This window comes from Pseudophryne corroboree, chromosome 11 (assembly GCF_028390025.1).
Source record: "Pseudophryne corroboree isolate aPseCor3 chromosome 11, aPseCor3.hap2, whole genome shotgun sequence".
Classification (NCBI taxonomy): Eukaryota; Metazoa; Chordata; class Amphibia; order Anura; family Myobatrachidae; genus Pseudophryne; species Pseudophryne corroboree.
In genome coordinates, this window is record NC_086454.1 from 362,477,265 (window position 1) to 362,494,501 (window position 17,237).

Sequence of the window (17,237 nt, forward strand, 5' to 3'; positions counted from 1 at the left end):
AGGACATCAATTTGTTTTGGTCAGCTTCGAAGCCAGTGATTCGAGGACATATTATGGAGTATGTTTCTAGGAGACGCAAGCTGCTCGCTACCCAATAACAGGACCTTGCTTGTAACCTGTCCAAAACTTATGACGCACTCTTGTTGAGGGACTCACCCGACAACCGACAGGCCTATCTTGCTGCTAAGCAACTGTATGACTCATTACATACGGAGCGGGCGCGATTTTCATACGATTTACAACGGAATAGATTTTTCCGAGGGGGAAATAAATCCGGGAGATTGTTGGCGAATCTGGTTCGGTTGTACTCCGCTCCTTCTCGTATTCCCCAACTACTCACAGATTCGTCTGCAGCCATCTTTGATACTCCCTCAATCTCTGAGGCCTTCTTACAATATTATAACGCTCTCTATGAAGCCCCCTTGGATCATCCGACTCTTGGAATGCAATTCCTTGAGAGGGCAAAACTACCTGTTTTAACGGAAGAGGAAAGAAAGTCCTTAACAGAACCGGTCACAGAACCGGAATTACTTTCTTTGATTAAATCACTGCACAATGGCAAGTCTCCTGGCCCGGACGGATTTGGGGCGGAGTATTACCGAATTCTGGCCCCCCATTTATCACCCCATTTATTATCTCTTTTCAATGCACTGTTGGAGGGTAAACCTCCCCCCATGGGATTTAGTGAAGCCAGAATTGTGCTATTTACGAAACCGGGAAAATATCCCCGATATACTCAATCTTATAGACCTATTTCATTATTGAATAAGGACATGAAGCTTTTTACAAAACTAATTGCAACAAGACTTCAACCAATTCTGAATAGGGTCCTGCATCCTGTCCAAACAGGGTTTGTCAAAGGTAGAACCTCAGTTCATAATATCCGTACGCTGATTGCAGCAATGTATAGTGCACAACAATATGCTTGCCCAAATGCTCTTATTGTAAGCTGTGACGCCGATAAGGCGTTTGACCGCGTCTCCTGGTCTCATTTGCTTCGTATTTTTCACGTCCAGCAATTTGGTGAGGAATTCATTCATCTATTCAGAATGTTATATACACTACCTCAGGCGCATCTGACTATAAATGGTTTAAACTCGTCTGCCTTCACGTAAGGTAGAGGGACCCGTCAGGGATGCCCTCTTTCCCCCCTGCTATTCAATCTGGCCCTAGACCCTTTGATACGTCATTTTATACTAGATCCCACTTGGCAAGGTGTTATGGTAGGCAACAACGAAGTCAAGGTGTCTGCTTTTGCTGACAACCTGTTACTATATTTTACCGACCCCAAACAGGCTTTTCCATCGTTACTAACCACACTACATGATTTTAATTTAATTTTCGGATTTCTTATTAATTTTGATAAGACAGAGGCGCTGGCATTGGGAGGAGAGGCGGCACAGGATTGGGGCGACTCATTTCCCTTCAGATGGGCCCACCGATATTTAAAATATCTAGGCCTCCGCATCCCGCCACTCCTCACTGACCTATATACAGTGAACTTTTCTTACCACATTACTCAAATGACGAATTACTTTTTGAAATGGCAACATCTCCCGATCTCTTATCTGGGTAGGTGCCACTTATATAAGATGGTTTCCTTCCCTCGACTACTTTATCCAATCCAGATGCTCCCATTTATATTGTCCAAACGTGATGTCCATTCTATTAATAAAGCCCTTACTAAATTTATCTGGGCAAACAAACGTCCCCGCATTGCACTTTTTAAATTAAAACAACCCCCGTCACTTGGTGGCATTAATCTCCCCTGTCCTGAAGACTACTCCCTTGCCGCCAACTATAGATACGCTCTGGATTGGATAGGGGATAGTGACAATTTTGTTAATAGAGCTTTGGAACAGGCTTTCTCACCTCAACACACTTTGGTACATTTATTGCATTTTGCTGATATCCCTCCTCAACATGACAGACTCCATAATTCATTATTACATGCCCCATGTTCAGCTTGGCATAAACTTAGGAAACGTTTAGACCTCTCCCTAACGGATTCTTTATTTCAGCCTTTATGGTGTAATCCACAATTCCAGGGTGGAGAGGATAATGGGATTGTTCGTGGCTGGCATCTCCAGGGCCTATCCTTCTTACATCAATTTCTGAATGTAGAATGCTCTGCGATATTAACTTTAGCACAACTAAAAGTAAAATACCCCACTCTTCATTTTCCTCTTTTTGCCTATTTCCAAATTCGTAGCTTTGTTACTAGCAAATTGTCACGATTGCACTCCTCTGACTTCACCTTTCCCCTTGATGGCCTGGTACGACAGTCTCCAGGAGCCCTATATAACACTTCTCTAATCTATTCTCATACTAGGCGAAGGTTGGATCTATCTAAGCTCACAACAGGGATGGTCAAATGGACAGACACCCTCCCTGACACTGATCTCCTGACAGTGATTCGGTGGTGTGGTATGCTAAATAAACAACTAGTTTCATCTTCTTATGCAGAGATGCACTTTAAAATACTACACAGAGCCTACTACACCCCTAGACTTAGGTTCCTCACTGGAGTATCTGACAACTCTTTATGTTTTAAATGTAATTCTCCTGAAGCCGATATTATTAATTGTCTCTGGGCATGCCCAGTAGTACAAACATCTGGACGGCAGTCCAAACGTATATTAATGTGGAACTTCGCATTCCTTTTAATATTACTATGGTCTGGGCCTTCTGGAACTTCATAAATACTCAGGATCCCCCATATTCTAAAGGGACGAAATTACTGTTGGCTCGTGTGGCTGCTGCAGCAAAGAAAACCATTCTATCCCAATGGATACATTCGGAGCCGATACCCCTTTCCCTCATGTTACCACGTTTAACATACCTATATCAAATGGATTGGGTTGATTGTTCCCTAGACGCAGAGTCGCGCTCGCCAACATTTTTTGCCATCTGGTTACCCTACCTACTCACGCTACCAACTGCCACCAGGGAATATGTGCGCAAAGTAGTTCGATTAACAACATGGTATAATACGGAATCCCTCATTAAAGGCTCACCACCCTTTTAAAAAATTTGATAGACTGATGTTACATTCTACTGCTTGAACTATATGGTTGACTGTCCTCATAACCTTGCTTATACTATTTAAAGTGTTTATTCAACTCTTTTATTGGCAATCTCTGTACCTTGCAGTGGTTGACTGTTTTCTCACAAGCATTGTGACATACGACTTGTATTTTATTGCATGTTCCTTCTCAATAAACATATATTTAAAAAAAAAGAAAAAAAGAAAGTTTGACGTTGGTGCCAAAATGGTGTGCCAAGTATAGTCTTTAATCTGGACAATACAAACTTTAGCGGGGGGAGATGTATTATGTCGTGGAGAGTGATAAAGTGGAGGGAGGTTAAAAGTAAAGACCTGAGGAACAAATACGGTTGAAACTGTCAAAACTATAAATGAAAAAGGGCAGACTAGACAGGCCAAGAGGTTCTTATCTACCGTCAAATTCTATGTTTCTATGTTACCAGCCAATCAGCTCCTAACTACCATGTTACAGGCTGTGTTTGAAAGATGGAAATTAGGAGCTGATTGGTTGATAGCTTACCTCTCTCCACTTTTTTACTCTCAAAAGCTTAGTACACCTGCCTCTGTATTTGATAGACTGTGCCCCAGATTCCTACAGCTGTATCCTTCTTTCTATCATATAATATAATAATATCTTAGTAGCGGCTGTTCAGCTTCCATTGATGTTCGCAGTATCTACCAGTCGTAAAACAAGGCAAAACGTTGCCTGCGTCTGAATATGGATGGCGTACAGCACACACAAGCGCCATATCAAGAGGAACAAGCCTTCGAAAAACCCAACAGCTGCTTCCAGTCAAGAACAGTTAATGTCACGTTCAGCATTAATCCCTGACTTCGCCCATCTCACTTAGACTTTTAACGTGAGCATCATATTTCATAAACTCATTTGCCGAAGCCATCGCCTAATGGAAGCCACAGACGAGAGACCGACAAAATGGCTCCTTTCTTTTCACCTGCTTTGGGATAATAACCTCTTATTCAGATGGAAAATAAAGACTTTGTGTTTATTATTGCCGTGTTGCTGTTGTCTTAAAATGCATGCTGATTACAGCTTTCAGAAAGCGGTAGCTCTCCTTCAAATGACATATATAGGTCATCCATCCTGATAGGAGCAAGACAGAAATGTAAATATTGTACATTGTAGTTATGGGATTAGAACACAACGGCAAATGCAGAATACCTTTTGTAAAGAGCACAAAGCGCATTAAAAATGAGACGTAATTCTGCCTTCATTTTACTTGTCATCCCATACTTAATTTAAACGGTAATTAAATGCATTTTTTTCATAAGTTTGATTTTCCTTTTACTCTGATTTTTTTTTTTTCTTCTTTTGGGCTAATTCCTGTTTGGAAATCATCTGAGTTAGGAATATGGGTCTTCTTGTGATTCATACTTGAGGGTGAAAACATGTTAGGCACTAGAAGATGTTTTGCTCTCTCAGGTAATGTTAGAACGTGATTCAGCATTCAGCAATCAACATAATTAATTATCTGTTTTGCATTCACTCAAAAACATCTTCTAAAATCAACAACAAATAGATGCTATCTCTCTGATGCAACTTAAAACACTAGGAAGCTCCGTTTGTCGCCCCACACTTGCAAGGCGTCTACGTTGAAAGTTGAGTTACCGCAAAGAGAGCCGTGTCTTTAACTGGGTTCTATCAAAAAGTAAAATGCAACCGTACTTAAAAGGGAAGTCTGCCTCCAGATTACCGTTACTTTATTAGAAGAGAGGGGGTGGTGCTGGACAGAGCGGGGGACGGAGTTGGGGGGGCAGAGACTGAAGTGCCGGGTCCAACAAATTAGTATGAAAATAATGTGAAGCATAAAAACACTAAATAAATTCAATTAGAAAAGGTTCAGAGACTGGCGACCAAATTGATAAAGGGGATGGAGACTCTAGAATATGAGGAAAGGCTTGCTAGGCTAGGCATGTTTACACTGGAAAAAAGAAGATTAAGAGGGGACATGATTAACATTTACAAATATATAAGGGGTCAATACACAGAGCTAGCGACGGATCTGTTTTTGGTAAGATCATCACAAAGGACATGTGGACACCCGATTAGGTTAGAGGAGAGGAGATTTCACACACAGAGACGGAAAGGTTACTTCACAGTAAGGACAATACGTATTTGGAATTCCCTGCCTGAGAGAGTAGTAATAGTGGACTCGGTATTACTTTTAAGAATGGACTAGATAAATTCCTAATGGATAAGGATATACAGGGATATGGTGGGTAAATCATGAACTATAGTAATAAATATGGAGTATTTTAGTTTATGGCTAAACATTCACCACAGTTAAAATTAGTCTTAATAATATTACAGCGTAGAAGATCACTAAAAGGTTGAACTCGATGGACAAATTGTCTTTTTTCAACCTCAGAAACTATGTCATCCTATGGTAGCTCCGAACTCGCTGGTTTTTAGGGCTGCGTACAAAAATCTGGAATTCCATGGTGAATTCGGACATCAAGATGGCGGTTTTGTTGATGGGTGTTCGACGCTGTTGCAAGGGCAACTCGCCCCCATCAGTGCTGATCGAATTGACCCCATAGTAGGAGATTTAGTAGAAACATCAATGTTCAATCACTATCGCATGTTACTATCATTTCAGTAGAGCAATGACAAGGTAATTTCTCCAGTTACCGTTACGTTACTAGAGTATTATTGGTAGGGCAGCTAAGCTATTTCCCTATAGGGAAAGGTAATAATTCAGCTGATTTAGAGCCGTTTCACCAGCATAAGCCGGTGGATCTGATGATACGACATCGGGAGAGCATTACACCAGTCTGAGCTGATGTACGCTGTTAGTAAATTTGCCCCTGTGTCCCTTTGAGCTGACACACAAACAGTGCGTATACCTTTGTTCCCCACATTCCCCTGTGAAGTGAGAGTGTTGCGTTCCTCACACGTTCTCCGGGCCCCTGTTTGTTTAATCTCTGGTCTTCCCTAGAAAGCTTCGGGCTCTTTAGGTCTCTGCCGTTTAGCTAGCAAATCTCAGCATGGAAAATAGCACTTTTTTCATTCTCTAATTGGAGTACGCACATTAGCATTCAAAACAGTCTATGGGTGTAATGGAATCTGTAAATAAGAACGAAACTGCATTGTGAGCGCCGGGCTGCAGCAGTGACGGGCCAGCAGCAGCGGCAGCTAATTCCTATGCTTTAACCCTTGCACAACTGATACTGAACCAGCCACTGAAGAGCAGGGATACATACATCATCTCTCGGTGTGTAACGTGTAAAGGGGGTCATTCCGAGTTGTTCGCTAGCTGCATTCATTTGCTGTGCAGCAATGAGGCAAAAAAAACGGCACTTATGCGCATGCGTATGCGGCGCATTGCGCACGCGCGTTGTACTATTACAACGAACGATGTAGTTTCACACAAGGTCTAATGAAGCTTTTCAGTCGCACTGCTGGCCGCAGAGTGATTGACATGAAGTGGGCGTTTCTGGGTGTCAACTGACCGTTTTCAGGGAGTGTTTGGAAAAACGCAGGCGTGCCAGGAAAAACGCAGGCGTGGTTGGCCGAACAGCGCGTGTTTGTGACGTCAAATCAGGAACTGAATGGTCTGAAGTGATCGCAAGCGCTGAGTAGGTTTTGAGCTACTCTAAAACTGCACAAAACAAAATTTGTAGCCGCTCTGCGATCCTTTCGTTCGCACTTGTGCTAAGCTAAAATACACTCCCAGTAGGCGGCGGTATAGCGTGTGCACGGCTGCTAAAAGCTGCTAGCGAGCGATCAACTAGGAATGACCCCCAAAGTTCTGTTTCCCCCATATCTTTGGTAAAGTTAATGCTTTCCTTTAACCCGGTGACCGGATGGGTTTGATAAAGAATAAGAAAGAAACCGAAAATCAGGATTTGTAGGTTAATCCTAGAGAACTCCGTCCTACACAATAATCTTGTTACTCCCGATTTAATTTTCCCTGCAGCGCAATGTTTAAAGTGGTATCGAGTGTGTACAGAGAAAATGGCATCTGATTGGACCGGAGCTGCAGCCAATCCTACGCAGTGCCATAATAACGGCAGTCCCGTGCCCTTGCAGACTGGCGGCCTCATTTAGAGGTGTACACAAACCCAACGTTTCCGCACATCTCCGATCTTTGCAGGTCTGTGTACGTGCTGATCTGGAGCTGCGACGACACTTGCAGTGACCCCAATCGCCGCAGCATGATGTAACAATGTTCAGAATTCATTTTTTACAGAAGTTGAGCAAGTTTCATCTAGATGGGTAGTGCAGGGGTATTCAACATGCAGCCTCCAGATGCTGTGGTACTACACATCCCAGCATGCCCTGACACAGTTTTAGAATGCCTTAGTAGCAGAACTGTGAGCATGCTGGGATGTGTAGTTCCACAGCAGCTGGAGGTCCTCACGTTGAATCCACCTGTGTCAGCGACTTTCCCTGCAACACACCCTGCGCGCCGCACTCGGCATGTGGGTAGAATAGAAGCATTTGTGCAGCGATTTAGAGCTCACCTGATACGAATCTGGATGAAACGCGAATATGTTCAAGGCCACTACAATTACTGTCTGCATTTATCATGATACTATTATCGGCAGTGCCTCGAGTTGCTGCTGGTGCTTTTAGCAGGTCAGATGTTAGGTATATTTGGCAGGGATCAATGGGGAAGCCGAGAGAGCAGCCGTGAGAAAAAACATTTCCGTCGTCTATCTCTCCCCGTAAGGTATCTCAGTGGAGACGTGACGTCTGTACACAGTGCGAGGTATTTCATTGGGAATACGCAGGTCGCTGTAATAAGGAGAGCGCCCCTGACACATTTGTGAGATGTCTACAGTAGTTTATTTATTGTGAGCAAATCCGTTCTACAACATTGCCGATACATCAGGACCGCCACCGGCCGCCACTGAAAAGCAGAGACAACATTTTTATTTAAAACAAGTGAAGAGACGGATGCAAAGAATTGTACAGACGTGCCAGGGTGACTGCATTGTACTAAACTCAGAGGGGTCTATGGGGGTCATTCCGAGTTGATCGCTAGTTGCTTTTGGTCGCTGCGCAGTGATCAGGCTAAAAAATGACACTTCTGCGCATGCGTATGCAGCGCAATGCGTACGCGCGTCGTACCATTACAACGAACGATGTAGTTTCACCCAAGGTCTAGCAAAGCTTTTCAGTCGCACTGCTGGCTGCAGAGTGATTGACAGGAAGTGGGCGTTTCTGGGTGTCAACTGACTGATTTCAGGGAGTGATCAAAAAAATGCAGGCGTGCCTGGAAAAACGCAGGCGTGGGCGGGCAAACGCAGGGCGTGTTCGTGATGTCAAAACAGGAACTGAACAGTCTGAAGTGATCGCAAGCGCTGAGTAGGTCTGAAGCTACTCTGAAACTGCACAAAAATATTTTGTAGCCGCTCTGCGATCCTTTCGTTCGCACTTCTGCTAAGCTAAAATACACTCCCAGTGGGCGGCGGCACAGCGTTTGCATGGCTGCTAAAAACTGCTAGCGAGCGATCAACTCGGAATGACCACCTATATACTTAGCCTTGAAGTACCAGCCAATCAGCTTATTGCTACAGATGCGTCGTCTTGCTTTGTTGCCGCGTTGGCATCACCGCCTACAAAGTGCACGCTCCCGCTATGTATACTGTAGCATGGGAGCCGGCGGCCGCATGCGTATGAGCAAAGTGTAAGCGTCCTTGGTGGCCGCAGGCAGTGCGGGAGTCACGCCCTCGCTGCCTGATATTGAAGGGGGAGCTGGCTGAACATGGGAGGTCATTCCAAGTTGATCGCACGTAGCAACTTTTTGCTGCTGGTGCTCGCCACCACAGGAGGGTGCGAGCACAAATATAGACACCTGCAGCATTCGTGCCCAATGACAGCAGCAATTGAATAGTGTGATGGGATCTGCCGACGCGCTAGAACAATTGAATCACCCGCTATCTCTTGCCGAAATTTGTGTTGGTGTTGCCTGTGGCCGGCGTTGCCCCAGCCATGGAATCAGTCTTGTTGAGTACTGTAAGTCTGTCTTGTGACGCAGCTTACCGTGCACGCCTGTTGGCCGAACGTATCTGGTGTGTTTATACATTGCACTTGCTCAGGGAACAAGCCTGGCAACACAGTCACTGACGACGAAGTCCTGGACCTGTTTGCAGGTGTTTCAATTGCTTCTGACATTGGATAGGTGCAACAGCCGCACTCATAATGTTGACTAAAAGCAAACCGAGCGCACACATAGGGAGCAGGCGCACAGAAAAGAGGCGTAATATACTGCATACGGGATATACCCATAGATTGTAAGCTGGCTTGGGCAGGGTCATTTACTTTCTGCGTCATGTTGTGCGCCATTTATTTGCTTCCTTATCCCCTCAGTGGCCTTGTATCTTCTAAATATATTATAATAATAAAGTTTTTATTTAGAATTGTTGGGGGGGGGGGGAAATGACGTTGGAGCTATCGATCCTAAGGCGTGTTCAGAGCAGGACACTGACTTTCAGTTACTCACCACAGTATATAATAGACGACTGATGAAACGATATATGGATTTATGTGCACTTAGGCCTACAGAGAGATTTACATGTAAAGCGTTCAGTAGATCCCTAAGTACTTGGATGCGTCCTGCACAGACTTCATAACAGAAGAGGCGTCTGATGACGGTGACGAGAGCATGGCAATGAGGAGAGAAAATCCCTCACCTACTTCACACTGGAACTACTGATGCCTACAAGCTCAGGGGCCAATGGGTTCAACATAGTCTTATATAAGAGTGCTACTAGCAACTGGATATGTAAAAGTTGCCATACCTTACATAGGACTTCCGATAGAGTGCATTCATTACAGACTAATGTGCATTGTATCATGGTGCACCCAGCTCACTTACCACCGTCACTCATCACGCCGGCTTAGTAGGTGAGGTGGGATGATAATGTGAATTGTGTCCCCGGGTACTTACACAATTGGTCCTCCCATGTGAGACCTAATAAAAGGTCCTGGAGATGAGTAAGTCAAAAAGTAGGTAATGGGATGGGCAGACGTAATTCTTACATCCCAACTCTTCCATTTTCAACACTTGTGTAAAATAGGCGTGTTAGGCAATGCTGGAATTTGGGGATCACTTAATGGGTCCAATGGTCGCCACTGTGGGCGTCTGCTTTTGTCTGCTTCTGGCATGCAGACAGAGCACTGTAGGGGCAGGTGCCTGACGCCAGATAAGCGCCGGCATGTATTGGTCAGCCTTTGTCAGGCAGCTTCTAGCACAGATCGGTGTCAGAGTACTTGCCTTGAGACCAGTTCTCTGGCATTCCTGACTTCCTTTACATTAGTTATCCATATAAGAAACGCTGGCAGATAGAGCACATTTTCCCCTCACCAACAGGAAACATGCTACGTATACGTATACATGTGTGGAGCAGCTGCTATTCATCTACCGGTATAGACGTGCACTCATGTTGCTACAGTTCCGGCCTGGTACCAGCATGCAATTCATTTTACTTTATTTGCTAACGTTCACTTATATAGTGGCAGCATATTCTGTAGCACTTTACACTTGGGAACACAAGATTGGTAATAACAGACAGAAAGGTTAGAGGGCCCTGCTCACAATATTATAATCTATATGGAAATCGGAAATTGAAACATGAAGGTGCTACATATTACATACTGATAATCTTGTTTTACATTACAAAATGAATACTGTCAAATTGAGCGTTTCATCAGGTAGTGATGCCCCTGGCTGATACATTACACAGTATGGAAGCCACTGCCTGTCTGCCCCACATTGTCAGCCATACAATCAAACAAACACTGCAGTGTTCTAAGCTCACCGTTCCTGGTCCGGGTTCAAAGTTTAAGCTCAGCCATCTTTGATCAGGCACGAACAGAGGTGAACCGGGTTAAACATATCGCTCAACCTTTCTTTTTTAAATTGTTCTAAAATTTCAGAATCTCCGGCAACTTTTCAACAAAGACTACTTATCTAGTCTTAACTTTATGATTTACATTATAATATTTTATAGGGCATTGATCAACAAGACCCACATTAGTAGTGGCAGAGGGTGTGCCTTACGGATTGATTTGCATTGACTGTAAATTACAACAAAGGGTACTTTGCCAAAGTCAGGGTAGAGCATATTTAAAATGGCTTTTGATGCTTCTCGCTAGCGATTACTGCTCTCCGGAGTATATTATAGATATTGCCTTAAAAAAAAGAGAAGCCTTTTAAGTTCATTTTTGTGGGTGTAAGAGCTACGGGGATAGCCTAATTGTGACTGTGCTTCTCATATGATGATATGCTGTCACTATGTATTAAGGTAAAGTGCCACTGGCATTAATCCTAGCAGAGATATATTGCTTCTATCAGTTTTAATTTAATTGAAACATATTCACTCTTAATAATGGATCCTGAATATCCTTCCAAGCGCGCACCTGGTTACGACGCGTTTCACTCTTTCACGGTTACTGGGAGATGGGAGTTATGTCAGTTAAAGGTCATAGACTATATCTATTGGGTCATATGTAAAGGGGGTGTCCACATACAATATAAATTAACATAAGGCTTCTTAGCAAAAAGTACTTAATTAATAATTCTTCACACACTGTAGGTGTTCCAGACTTTACGCTCTTATCTGTCTCCTGCAGAACACTGCGTTATAGCTTAGCCTATCTTTCCAAATCTCAACAGTTTTCATGGCCTGCTGGGACTTTTAGTTCCACTGTCCCTATGGAGTCATAGTTTGTGAACTTTTAAAATAAATGTAAAAACATGAGAAATTTTAAAACACTATATTGGTATATTTTAAGCAGTTTCAATAGTCTTTTTGTCATGGCTTGGAAACATTAGCAGTTAACTCCCTGCCATGTTTTGTCTGAGAAGCAACCATATTATTACCTAACAGTACCTCAGTGTAATGAGTCTCAGACAGGAAAAGGAATTTAATATGCCTGTGTGAAAAGATTTCTTTAATGCAGAGAAGTTAGGGCTGTGTCTCGAGAATGATTCTTTGAAAAGTTATTTTGCACCAACACTGGACTTTAACACTAAGCAGAAATATCAAAATAGTTTTGGAAATAGTGCACGGTTTTTAATTTTTAAATTAGCAGCTAAAAAAACCTGTCATCAGCAGTGACATAATGCTATAAAATACAATCCTCTCCATTGCTTTATATATGTTTATTTATTAAGCAAAATAATTACCGTATATACTCGAGTATAAGTCGACCCGAATATAAGCCGAGGCACCTACTTTTCCCCAAAAAAACTGGGAAAACTTATTGACTCGAGTATAAGCCTAGGGTGGGAAATGCAGCTCTAGCCGTACACAGCCCTCATACGGCCAGATATGCCCCCCAGTGCCAGATATACCCCCACAGTGCTAAATATGCCCCCATGGTGCTAGATATTTGCCCTCATAGTGCCAGATATGCCCCCACATTGCCAGATACACATATTCCCCCACAGTGCCACATATGCCCTCATACTGCCAGATAATCCCCCACAGTGTCAGATATGCCCCCACAGTGCCAGATATGCCCTCATACTGCCAGATAATCCCCCACAGTGCCAGATATGCCTTCATAGTGCCAGATATGCCCCCACAGTGCCGCATATGCCCTCATACTGTCAGATAATCCCCCACAGTGCCACATATGCCCTCATACTGCCAGATAATCCCCCACAGTGCCACATATGCCCTCATACTGCCAGATAATCCCCCACAGTGCCACATATGCCCTCATACTGCCAGATATGCCCCCACAGTGCTACATATGCCCCCACAGTGCCAGATACCGTATGCCCTCATAGTGCCAGATATGCCCAGCCCCCAACTACCCCACGACAAACCCCCCCCCCCCACTGACACACCCGCGCTCCAGCCCGTAGCCCGTCTCTACTCACCATCAATGATGACGGGGCACGGGAGTACAGGCAGCGGCAGGCGGTGCGGGCAGCGGTGGCCGGCCTTGGGACGGAACGCAGCGGCTGAGGAGGCGGGCGGCTGAGGAGGCGGTCAGCGCGGCGGTGCTTTAGCGAGCATGGAGAGGGAGAAGGATGGCTGCAGCAGCGTCACTGGTGGATGCACCAATTACAGTGCGCTGCTGCGGCTCCCGAGTCCCCCTCCCTCCCTCCTCCTCCTCCTCCTCAAATGGCTTCTCCCTGCGCTCTGCTCCTGCACATGACTCCCGGGAGCATCACTCGAGTATAAGCCGAGGGGGAGCTTTTTCAGCACAAAAAATGTGCTGAAAAACTCGGCTTATACTCGAGTATATACGGTAGGTGGAAGTAGCAGGGTCCAGCTAGTTTATCCAATGAAAATCTATCTATGCACAGTTAGAAAGTGGACCTGTTACCTATACCATACCTCCCAACACACGCGCGGCGAAGTCGCGCACGCTCCCGAAAAGGGGGCGTGGTATATCAATAGGAGGCGTGGCCTTGCAGAGGACCCGCAATCGCGAGCCACGCCCCCGGTTTCGTCACTGAGGGGGCATGCCCAGCGCTCTGTGAGCTGCTGGCATGCCCTCTCTCCCTCTGTCTGCACTGAATAGACGCTATGCGCATGCGCACAGCATCTATTCACCGCTGCTCTTCTAAGCAGAGCAGCGAGTGCAGGAGCCTCCCAACTGCCCCCCCACCGCGGGACACTGTGGCCCGCGGGTTGGACAGTGGGACAGTCCCCAAAAAATGGGACTGTCCCGCGAAAATCGGGACAGTTGGGAGGTATGCTATACACAATGAAAGCAAACGTTTTGCTTCTGATATTACATTTTCATAAGTATTGCTTTATCCCACAAAATGGCATCTGTTTTGTGTATGAACACTAGGAACCAGTGACATTGCTGGGAATGCAGGCTATCCATTTACCAGGAACCAGTGACATCACAGAGAATGCAGCCAATCCAGTTACTAAGAACCAGTGACATCACTGAGGGTGCTGCCTATCCAGTCACTAGGAACCAGTGATTTCACTGACAGTGCTGCCTATCCAGTCACTAGAAGCCAGTGACATCACTGAGAGCACAGCCTATCCAGTCACTAGGAAATGAGAATCCGTGACATTACTGAGAATGTGAGAATGCAGCCTATCCAGTCACTAGGAACCAGTGACATCACTAAGAATGCAGCCTATCCAGTTACTAGAAACCAGTGACATCACTGAGAAAGTAGCCTATCCAGTTACTAGGAACCAGTGACATCACTGAGAATGCAGCCTATCCAGTTACTAGAAACCGGTGACATCACTGAAAATGCAGCCTATCCAGTTACTAGGAACCAGTGACATCACTGAGAATGCAGCCTATCCAGTCACTAGGAACCAGTGACATCACTGAGAATGCAGCCTATCCAGTCACTAGGAACCAGTGACATCACTGAGAATGCTGCCTATCCAGTCACTAGGAACCAGTGACATCACTGAGAATGCATCCTATCCAGTTACTAGAAACCGGTGACATCACTGAGAGTGCAGCCTATCCAGTTACTAGAAACCAGTGACATCACTGAGAATGCAGCCTATCCAATTACTAGAAACCGGTGACATCACTGAGAATGCAGCCTATCCAGTTACTAGAAACCAGTGACATCACTGAGAATGCAGCCTATTCAGTCACTAGGAACCAGTGACATCACTGAGAATGCAGCCTATCCAGTCACTAGAAACCAGTGACATCACTGAGAATGCAGCCTATCCAGTTACTAGAAACCAGTGACATCACTGAGAATGCAGCCTATCCAGTCACTAGAAACCAGTGACATCACTGAGAGTGCAGTCTATCCAGTCACTAGAAACCAGTGACATCACTGAAAATGCAGCCTATCCACTCACTAGGAACCAGTGACATCACTGAGAAATCCTATCCAGTTACTAGAAACCAGTGACATCACTGAGAGTGCAGTTTATCCAGTCACTAGAAACCAGTGACATCACTGAGAATTCAGCCTATCCAGTTACTAGAAACCGGTGACATCACTGAGAATGCAGCCTATCCAGTCACTAGGAACCAGTGACATCACTGAGAATGCAGCCTGTCCAGTTATTAGAAACCAGTGACATCACTGAGAATGCATCCGATCCAGTCACTAGGAACCAGTGACATCACTGAGTATGCAGCCTATCCATTCACAAGTGACTAGTGACATCACTGACAATGCAGCCTATCCATTCACTAGGAACCAGTGACATCACTGTGAGAATGCAGCCTATCTATGCACTAGATACCAGTGACATCACTGAGAGCGCAGCCTATCTATGCACTAGATACCAGTGACATCACTGAGAATGCAGCCTATCTGTGCACTAGATACCAGTGACATCACTGAGAATGCAGCCTATCTGTGCACTAGATACCAGTGACATCACTGAGAATGCAGCCTATCTGTGCATTAGATACCAGTGACATCACTGAGAATGCAGCCTATCTGTGCACTAGATACCAGTGACATCACTGAGAATGCAGCCTATCTATGCACTAGATACCAGTGACATCACTGAGAGCGCAGCCTAGCTATGCACTAGATACCACTAGTCTCTTCCTGGGGTTTTTATGAATAGTATGTATTTTGTACCTTTTCTACACATAGAAAAGGAAGTCTTGGATTCCCCTCAGTTAAGTCATAATTGAGGCTACATCAGTAAATATTTCAGGGGCATATAAAGTGTCAGGAAGATGGAATTCATGTTGTGTCACCAAAGGATAGAACCTCTCTATGTGGCCTAGCTAATCGCACCTGCACCTGAACCAAAGCAATAAGCGGTGGCATTCCGTCCTTTTGTAAATGAGGGCCTCTGTGTCTAGGCAGCGATGAACTTTAAGGTTGATGTAGTAAAGCATTATGGGTTGAGAATAGGACGCATCACTGTATACTGTATTAATAGAGAATTATTCACCTATTTCATTCTAACATGCTCATTATACAGCTCTAATTGAGATGTCTGTTGTGCAACATGTTTCGTGAAAAAAAAAAAAAACGATATTTGTGCCAATAAGGAGGAAAATCAGGATTTTGTTTCTCGTAAGGCCCGTATTCACGGGCAGATGTGGGAGAGATGTGTGCTGAGCGCGCAGGGGGGGACGGGGGGGGCGCTCATATCACCCAGCGAGTGAAATGAGCGACCTGCTAGATTGAGCCTGCATGCAGGCCAATCTAGCACCAGCGATAGCGATGCGCGGGGCTGCGCATCGCTGTAAGGGGTACACACGGAGCGATCATGCTTAAAATCTAAGCAATCTAGTCAGATTGCTTAGATTATCGCTCCCTGAGTACCCCCCTTTATTGTCTAGTTGCACCAATATTATTTCACAAAATTTGCAACAACAAAAAAAGTTCATGGACTCGTGGGGATAATTTAGCGTCTGTGAGGAATTCATTCAGTATCACTAAAGCAAGTTATTACCCACCAGCCAAATAATTCTTTACAATAGAGGATGCTGAAGTATTCATTTAGTAATATTTACCTGTAGGAAACGACACTTCTGCGTTCAGCCAGAACGGTGGGAACAGCACTGAGCTTTAACTAGATTCCCCCCCAGAAGATGTGTGTATGTCATATAAAAAAAAGCACAACGGTGTAATGGTTAGCATTACTGCCTCACAGCACTGAGGTCATGGGTTCCAATCCCACCATGGCCCTAACTGTGTGGAGTTTGCATATTCTCCCCGTACTTGCGTGGGTTTGCTCCGGTTTCCTCCCACAATCCAAAAATATACTGGTAGGTTAATTGGTTCCCAACAAAATTAACCCTAATGTGTGTGTGTGTGTGTGTGTGTGTGTGTGTGTGTGTGTGTGTACATGTGATAGGAAATATAGAGTGTAAGCTCCACTGGGGCAGGGACTGATATGAATGGGCAAATATTCTCTGTAAGTACAGGACAGGACAAGTTAGGCCATGCCCGCAATCCACTCTATCTTCCCATATCAGACCACCAATAATGTGTTTTAGGTCTGGTCTACAGTCTGGTACAATGTTTTGACCTTCAGAAGGTTGGCATGGATGGGAGGTCAACATCTCACATCCACATTGACATCAAGCCAAAATGTCAATATTGTGAATGACTACAGGTGTCGGCTGACCGTTCCAGAGGTGAGTACGGCGAATCCTATCCCTAACTCTAAACCTCACCCTAACCCCAGTTGCAGCCTAGCCGTAACCCTAAAATCTTTCAAAAATCGACTGTCGACATTCTATTTCCACCATTCACAATGTCGATATGATGTCATGTCTACATTC

General features: G+C 44.8%; 1 protein-coding gene across 7 annotated transcripts in view; it reads left to right on the forward strand.

Moving 5' to 3' along the window:
* Window positions 1-17,237, forward strand: part of ZNF536 (zinc finger protein 536) — a 1,069,084-nt gene that overhangs the window by 345,743 nt on the left and 706,104 nt on the right. The window lies entirely within an intron of this gene.